This window comes from Nuphar pumila, chromosome 15 (assembly GCF_984573655.1).
Source record: "Nuphar pumila chromosome 15, dmNupPumi1.hap1.1, whole genome shotgun sequence".
Classification (NCBI taxonomy): Eukaryota; Viridiplantae; Streptophyta; class Magnoliopsida; order Nymphaeales; family Nymphaeaceae; genus Nuphar; species Nuphar pumila.
The window spans coordinates 77,801,152-77,807,729 of NC_143263.1; the positions used below are offsets into that span (position 1 = coordinate 77,801,152).

Consider the following 6,578-nt stretch of genomic DNA (forward strand, 5'->3'; position numbering starts at 1 on the left):
TGACACTTCATTGGGGCAGGCATTGATAGTGGGTGAGATTGACACGAAAACCTAACCGTGGGAATGATAACAGGGGAGTGAAATTCTTTGTCGGGTAAGTTTAAACCTGCACGAAAGGCATAATGATTTGGGCATTGTCTCTTTGAGAAGCTTAGTGAAATAGAAAAATTTGTGAAGATGCGGAATACTTGCACCTGGACAAAAAAAAAACCCTATGAAGCTTGACTTGAAGAGAGAGTGATTTGACTTCGACTTAACCAGACTCAAACTCGAATTAAGAATAGCCTTACTTGCAAGAAACGACAACCAACCCGGTGAACCCAATTAGGGTAATCTTTGAGACCAACTTGGTCATTCTTTCGTCCTCTTAATCATGAAGGAATTTTTACTTTATTGGTTAGAAAAGCTTGAGAGGAATCAACCATATCCTTTGGTTAAACTGAAAATATTTTACCGCCCAACGAGATCCATTATGCATGTTCTCGTAATCATCAGTTATGAGTCTTTTGACAGACTTTAACATTTGGACCATGAAAGGGGAGACACTACTTTTCCTTCTATTAGACCAACGGTAACTATTTGTCTCAACTTGGGAGCCGGCGTTGGATATTAGAGATGAGGTGATAAGAGTGGAGATGACAATGGGAGATCAGCTTAAGTCTTCCAATGAATCCCCATCTCCCCCATCAAATCCACCCCCAAATTGCTTCTAAAAACTTCTCTTTTCAACCTTTCCCAGCCATTAAATCTTTATTTCACTCTACTTTATACTTAAATAAATTAATTTATAATATGTGAGTTATACTTGTGAGAAACTTCCTAAAACCTTTTCAAGCGTGCTTCAGAAGCACAAAACTACCATGTACTTTCACCCTTTTTAGAAATTGCGCCCATCTTTTAACAACTGCACTGTCAGTAACACATTTTTTTTTTGGTAACAGACAATCCTATTTCGGCAACGACACAGTGAGCAACACTTTTTATATAACCACCATAGAATAGTGTCGCCAAAGGTGTTGTTGCCAAAAGAAAAGTGTCGGCTGCCAATTACTGGAGGCAATAACCTTCATTGGTTATGATGAGCACCGAGAATATTGAATAGTTAAAAAAGAGTGATGCTACCACTCTTATCATTGTTGAAAGAGGAGTGTTACCTACCACTCTTATCATTGTTGAAAGGTTGGGCTCGCACCAGCTGGACGAGCCTAGCCCAAGCAGTGTTGTTGGGTTCATTGGGCTTGTTTACTAGCCCTAGAGAGAGAGAACCAAATCAGCAGACAGGAAAAAAAATCCATTAAAGTTGGAGGCCGAACCCTTCCGTTTTCACATAAGAAGAGGGGCTGGCCACCGGCGCCAGCCCGCTGGCCCTCTCTCTCTCTTTCAATCCCTCTTTTTTTTTCTACAGCTTTGCCGGCAGCCATGGCTGCCGGCCCCCTTTGCCCGGAACACAAAGGAAAAAACGAAGAAGATGATCATGATGATGGAGATGGAGGGCTTATCTCATCACCGACGCGGGAATTCAGAAGCACAAAACTAGAGTCGGACCTGTAAAGAGGCCAATGAGGCTTGGACCTCAGGGCCCCTGGGCCCAATAAAATTTTAGGGGCCCATTTTTAAGGCCCGAGCTCCCTCCATTTGTTTAGAAAAGGAACAATCAATTCTTTTTAGGAATCAATTCTTTTTCCAATTTACTAGTCCCTATAATGGATCTGAGCTAAAATGTCCGGATATTAAAAGAACCTACTTTTTTTGGCGATAGTGTACGACACACTGTGTTGTATGATATGTATAGATGCAATGCAATGATCTATATGTTATGGTATCATAAGATATGATCATAAATCTTGTCATTTTTATGACAATTTTTACCACATTGCTTCAAAGTAATTTGTTCTTCATTTTCTTTTTCACCTACAATCTCTAGCATCACGTCTCCTTGATATTTTATTGGACCAAATTTTCATCTTTCTTCTCTTGATGGTTTCTGGCTCATGTATGTTGAGCATATTGTTTCTCAAATTAGACCTTCCTTACATGCTGTGTTTCTTTTCTAATGTTCTCTTGTTTTAGAACTTCCTTTGTCCTTTGAGGAGTTTGCACCACTGACCACTCTCATTTCTCCATTTATTTCTTCCCTACCCTCACCATCTTTCTTGATTTCTCATGTTCTTTTAGTCAATTTTCCACCATTAGGTTCTATTGGTCTGTGCCCATTTGCGTGCTTACATGGCTTTTTACTTACTACTGATCTTTTTTTTTATTCTTTTTTTCTTGAAAAAGGCAATTCTTCTGGTTAATTTTGCCACCACCATGCACTTTTTTCTTCATGTCTTACAGTTCTTATAAATTTAAGGGAAATTGTCAATAAAAATTTACCATTTTACTCTTTGGAATGTGCTGTGTATGATCATGGTGCTACCGTGTTGCCATAAGGGTGGTTCCCATCTGTGGTGGAATTGAAAAGAGTCTCCATTTGATCTTCTGAGAAATCAAATAGGTTGGTGCTGAAACCAAATATTAGTTTGTTTTTTCCATATTCAAAGGATTTGTGCATGAAATCTCCCTCTTTGACCATTGTGGAGAGTTTCGCATTCGCTCCCGGAGTTTCCCATTTTCCAGTGTCATGGATGAAGCTAAGAAACTAGCAAGTGACATGAGGTTTGAACCTAAATTTCGAGAAAAATGCATAACCCGAAGAAAGAAACAGTTTGATGAAAGTGGCAGTGACGATGTAATACTATCAAGTGAAGAATCTTTTAGAGTAGAATATTTTCTGTTTATAATTGATCAAGCTCGATCTTTCCTTCAACTCCGGTTTGAACAATTTAAACAATATGAAGAGACTTGGATTTTTGTTAAACTTAGAGAAGTTGAAGACTGAAGCCGATCCCTTAAATAGCTTAAAGAAGTATTGTGAGAAGCTTGATAAATTTTTAAGTCATGATGGACGTTCAAATATTGATGGTTATGATTTATCTACAGAGTTGATGACCCTGAGGTGTTATTTAACCACTGAAAGAACGACAATTGATGTACTACGTTATTTGGCGAAACTGAATGGTTTATTCTCAAATGCTTATATTGCTTATAAGATTTTGCTAACAATACTAGTTACCGTTGCATCATCGGAAAGAAGTTTCTCAAAATTGAAGTTAATCAAGAATTATATTGGATCAATTATGTCTCAGGACAGATTGAATGGATTGGCTATGTTGTCAATTGAGAAAGAAATGGTTGAACAACTTGATTATACTGATTTGATAAATATTTTTGCATCTAAAACAGCTAGACGAATAGTGTTTAAGTAGTTTATATAAATATTTTAGACATTGTTATTTGATATAATATAAATATTTAGAATATCATATTTGTTTAGTAAAAATATAAATCTTATCATTATTTGAACTCAGGTTGTGTCTTATTCTCTTGACTTTCTTGTTTCACTGTAATTTCTAATTTCTAATTTCTAATTTTTGTTAGTAGTTAATTTTTGTTAATTAATTACTATTAATTATTGTTAGTTAATTTTTGTTAATTGATGTTATTGCTAGTTAAATATAAAAATAATATAAATATTTGTATTAGTTAATCTCTGTTAATTAATGTTGAACAACTTGATTAAACTGATTTGATAACTATTTTTGCCTCTAAAACAATCAGACGAGTATTGTTTAGGTAGTTTATATAAATATTTTATACATTTTTATTTAATATAATATAAATATTTAGAATATTATATTTGTTTAATGTGAATGCAAATTTTATTGTTATTTTGATTCTTTAAAAAAAATTTGGAGGTGCTGCCTCCCGAACTCCTACTGGGGCCCATTTTGTCCCTCCGCCTAATGCCCCATAAAACACAGGTACGGCTCTGCACAAAACTACCATGTACTTTCACCCTTTTTAGAAATTGCGCTCATCTTTTAACAACTGCACTGTCAGTAGCACGGTATGATATACTGGACGAAATGTGAAACGAATATTTTTGGATATTTCATGCTTTCGTACTGGCCACTATAAAGCTGCAGTTCATGTACGGCGAGATCGTTTGGCCTATCAGGCTCGGCTCTTTTGCTCGGTTCAATCCTTTGAGCTAGTAGCTAGTACAAGCTCGGCTCATTTATAGCATATGCAAAAGCTTAGCCTAGCCTAGCCCAGCCAGAGCTAGGTTTGCTCGTTGTGCATCCCGATGGTTATAAATGATAGAGTAGCATCTGCCCTCCGCGCATATACACACATAATCGGACTGGACTGCTTCATCACTATGGATACCATCCAAGTCATAGGGGGCGTAGCAGCTCTTGCTCTTCTCTTCTTCTTCCATATACATTCAAAGAAAGAATTCAAAGCAGTTTCTGAGCCACCAGAACCAGCTGGTGCTTGGCCCATTATTGGCCACCTCCGTCTACTAGCGAAAACCACACCTCTCCACAGAACCCTCGCTGCCCTCTCAGATCAATACGGCCCCATTTTTGCTCTTCGGCTTGGCCAAAAGCGCACTATGGTCGTGAGTAGCATGGAATTAGCCAAGGAGTGCTTGGCCATTAACGATAGAGCCCTTGCCAGTCGGCCACCACTTCTCAGTGCCAAGCTCCTCGGCTACAAAAGCTCCATGTTCGGCATTGCTCCCTACGGCCCTTACTGGAGGAAAGTCCGCAAGATTGCCACCTTCGAGCTGCTATCGAACCGACGGCTTGAGTTGCTCAAGCACATCCGGCTCGAGGAAGTTGACTCCCTTGTGAGAGGCCTATACGAACGATGCAAGGACAACGAGCCAGTGGAGATGAAGCGCTGGTTGGGAATCATGGGAATGAATATCATCCTGAGGATGGTCGTGGGAAAACGGTACTTCGACGGAGACGATGCTGGAAAAGATGAGGGTGCGAGCGAGCTCCTCAAGTTGATGGAGGAGTTATTGCCTCTAATTGGGGTTTTTACCGTGTCGGATGCGCTCCCTTGGCTGGAGCGCCTCGATGTGGATGGCTGCCTGAAGGCCATGAAGAGGGTCCAACGGAAGATGGGCGAGATCGCCACCGCTTGGGTGGCGGAGTACCGGCAGAGAAAGGATTCCGTCGTCGATAGGAGTGGCGGTGACTTCATTGACGTGCTTATCAGTCAACTGGACGATGGTCATCTGTCTGACGTGCGACCTACCGACACCTTAATCAAGGCTACGGCTTGGGTGAGTTTATAATTTAATTATCATTCCTTGTTAATCAAAGAATTTTTTTCTTTCTCATGATCAAAGAAAGCCCTCACCAAGAATCGGGTGGGTCACCTGATGGGCCTTACGTGCTCCAACCATAATAAATGAACGGCAGCATCCATGTATTAGTGAGATTTGATCCGAAGCCTTCAGTTTGACACAGGAGGAAAATGAATCTTATTCATTCCATGAAAGAACTAACAGTAGATCACCCTACATCAGCAGACAAAAAACATCAGAACGCATAACATCATGAACAAACTTTTATTCTGAAAAAGAGAAAGCTACAGTTTATCCATTATTGACCACATTTACATCGATATATATATATATATATATATGTGTGTGTGTGTGTGTGTGATATTTTGATTTTCATTTACTGCAGAACTTGATTGTGGCTGGGGCAGACACCACGTCAGATACCTCAGTGTGGGCCCTTTCTCTTCCATTGAACAACCGCCATGTGTTGAACAAGGCCCAAGATGAGTTGGACTTCCACGTAGGCAATTTTCTCTTCATACTTTTATGTGTTACATCGATTCTCAAACTTTGAACTATTATTTGGAAATAACTTTTTCATGTGGTAATGCAATTTTCATGAAAAAATTTTGAGCTGATATCCCTTTCCTGCCATGTGTAAAACAAACAACAAAGCATTATGGTGGAAAGGTGTCATGCTGGACCTAATTGAGCACCAGTTTTTTCCATCACTTTCATCTTCTCATGGGCAACTCCTTTGGTACCTCTCCCTATATGAAAAAACTCCCATATGAAGGTAGAACTAAAGAGATTTTTTAGAAATATAAAAGACCCTTCCCTTCCATTGAAATAAATACATGGTGGTGTTTGGAAGCATCAGTTCTATAGGAAAATATGATAAGTTGGAATCTCCATGTTGGTGTTCAATGCAATTTTCTCAGTTTTCCTACCTTTCTTGTTTCTTTTATTTTATTTTCAAGCACCTTTTTGGAAGTATGATGCTTAGTTACGATAGCAAGAAACATGTGTGAAGCGTGAAGCAATAAAACAATGCTCAAGAAACACGTAGGGTTTAGGAAGCATGCAGGAAACTTAATAGAAGGAAAGCAGGAGATAACATAAAATTAAAGCATTGTTCAAACCTATGGCTTTTCATTGGAAATTAAGTTAAAGCTTTTTATAAAAAAAATCATTGTGTACAGAGAATCTATAATGAAAAGAGGGATTTTAAGACTCATAGAAAGGCAATCAAAGAACGAGAAAGTTCATCTTCATATATAAAGATGCGAGCTTTTTATAATTTTCTAAAAGTGAGCTTCTCATAAAGCTATGAAAACGTAAAAAAAATATATAATTTAAGAGAAATGCAATGTCGGTTCAAGTTTTTTTGACC

General features: G+C 38.6%; 1 pseudogene; it reads left to right on the forward strand.

Moving 5' to 3' along the window:
- The first annotated feature begins 4,189 nt into the window (after positions 1-4,189).
- LOC149815681 (xanthotoxin 5-hydroxylase CYP82C4 pseudogene) lies at positions 4,190-5,759 on the forward strand (annotated as a pseudogene).
- Positions 5,760-6,578: the final 819 nt, after the last annotated feature.